Source organism: Chinchilla lanigera, unplaced genomic scaffold (assembly GCF_000276665.1).
Source record: "Chinchilla lanigera isolate Chin_1 unplaced genomic scaffold, ChiLan1.0 scaffold00123, whole genome shotgun sequence".
NCBI classification, from domain to species: domain Eukaryota; kingdom Metazoa; phylum Chordata; class Mammalia; order Rodentia; family Chinchillidae; genus Chinchilla; species Chinchilla lanigera.
Window position 1 is genome coordinate 3946531 of NW_004955524.1, and position 2776 is coordinate 3949306.

Below are 2776 nucleotides of genomic sequence, written 5' to 3' on the forward strand. Positions count from 1 at the left end.
AATATATTCTATAAAATTTATAGACATCTAATATTGGAGACTGTTGCATGCCATAAGTACCACTTTGGAAATATTTAACTTTCTTATACATCATGAGATGATACAATCACCTTCCTACTGAATATTATCTAATTTTGTTTTGTGGCTAATATAAATTTTGATTTCAAAACATATTTAGTAAGATTTCAAATGTTGTCTGAAATACATCATGAAAGATTATGTGCTGTATCATGTACTTATTTTGAATATATATTCTCCATCAAGTAAGAGAATATGGCACTTCTTTAAAACATGTTGTATATGTACATATAGAGAACAATGCACCCACGAATATCAGTTAACACATGCTTCCAGTATGTATAATTCTCGATCATACATAGTACATAGAACAGATCAAATCACAAATTAAAAATCATGTGTGATGGAAAATTGTATGAGCTGAAACAAATACTACACTGAAACAAATATGCATTCTATATTACATATACTTTTGTACTGTTCCATATTTAAATTTAAAAAACCCAAAGTTCTACTTCTGAAATATTCATCACACACTAGAAAAAAGCAGAGCAAATTGAACACACAGAAAATGAAAGATGGGATACTGTCTGAAAGGAATTTTTAAGAAATTACAACAGAGAAAAAATAAACAGAATTAAATATGATCTTGGTAGCAAAAAGTGACAACTCAGTATGATTGATAGAGAAAATGAAAAGTTGAAATCTAGTATAATAATATGACAGAAATTTATCTATTAATGCAGTTACATAGAAAACCTTTCATATGAAAATATAAGTAAGTTCCTATCAGTCTATGCCTTGAAAGCTATAAAATTACAGAAAACTTAGCAAATTAGTCTCTAAGAAAAATTAAAAATCTCCATAGTACTAATATCTCCACAGTTTCATGCCTGTTAACAGAAAGGAGCCTGTAGTGTAATATTTCTCTCCAAAGTTTTGTTAAATAACAATATTAGCAGTAAAATTTGTAAGCATTCAAAAACATATCTATACTGACCTATGAGAAAAGAAGAGATTATCTATCTATCTATCTATCTATAGATATAGATATATATAAGCTAAGATAATTGTACTACTAATTTCTATTGGTTTATTGAAAGGAACAGTTAATATTAAATTGCATGATCAATCCTGCATACCAATATCTGGTAATGTGAGCAACTATTGTGAAGATAACTATATGTAATATAACAACCATTACTAATTTGCTATCATCTTGTTTTGAAATCTGTATTATTTTTAGGTTTTTGTTGTTTTGTTTTGGTTTCTTTTTTTGTTTTGTCTTTGTGTATTTGTTTTAGTTTTTCTTTTCCTTTTAAAACAAAAAAAATGCTAACCTCATTCATTCAGAAAAAGGAAAGAGGGAAATCAATTCATTTTTAAGAAAGGAGCTAGTTGGTGTTACTCATAGCTAAAAATGCACTTAGAAGAAGCAAAATCTGCAGTCCACTTTCCTTTTTCAACTAAATTTACATATTCTATTCCAAATTGAGGTGTGCACTTCAGGAGTTGGTAGGCCATGAGCAAAGTCAGTTTATAAAGTATAATTAAATGTGCTAGCTCCTGGGAAAGGAAAATCAAAGCTACTAAAAGGAGACAATATAATAGAATTCATCACTGTGATTTACAAAGAAACAATGGGAAGAGTATTTCTTACCAAATGAGGAGTAGGAGAAAAGTCTCTAACTGCCCCTGAAAAATGGTGTTTACAGTACTGTATAGCACGCTTTACAATTTGTGGACCATTTCTGTAAATAACAATGAGATAAGAACTTTCTGTATCATACTTCTGCCAGATATTACAGTCTACATCATGGTTAATGCAATGAAGAAAATACTTGCAATGAAGAAAACTACTGAAATACCCATTTGACAAGAGAAATTAACTTAGTGGCTGCATAAAGCACAGTCATAGATGGAAAGGCTCAGTAAGGAACTAAAACTCAATCAGTATGTTTCTTCGTATGAATTTCCCTGGGACTTAGCAAATTATGTTGGCTTCCTCATATGAGGTTGGTCATTGAATATCTAGGGAATCGTTTGTAAAGATTTGAATTAGAGCAAATAATGCAGGAAGTGTAAGTAATAAAGGTAGATCCTTTATTACTTTGTACAAATAGAATGCTTTTATGGATATTCCAGATTGAAAAGGAGAACATACAGCAAACAGTATCATTTAGGAGCTATTATCTATATACTGTTCTTTTATTTTGTGTCTAGAAAGAAATGGAAAAGTGAGGTGTGCTGATGCATGCCTAGAATCCAGGGCTCTGAGAAGCTGAGGGAAGAGGAATTTCTGTTGGAACACAGCCTTGGCTACATAATAACTTAAGGAAATCCGTTGTCAAAATAAAATTTAAAAGGGTTGGGAATATATCTCAGTGCAAAGTTTCTGAGTTCAATCCCACATACTGAAAAAGAAAGAAAAAGAAAAGAAAAAGTAAGAAAAAATTTAATTGACAAGTAAAAAAATTTAATTGACAATTTAGTTCAAGTCCAGGGAGTTTCTGGGGATGGGTTTATGGAAAAAAAAGCAACTCTATGCAAGGGATAACTTTAATTTTTGCTAGATATGGAGCAGTGTGTGAAGTGTCCAGATCACCAATATGCCAACACTCAGAGAAATTACTGCCTGCAAAAAGCTGTGACATTCCTGGCTTATGAAGATCCCTTGGGGAAGGCTCTGGCTGGCACAGCCCTGAGCCTCACTGTCCTCACAGCTGCTGTCCTTGGGCTCTTTGTGAAGCACCGACAC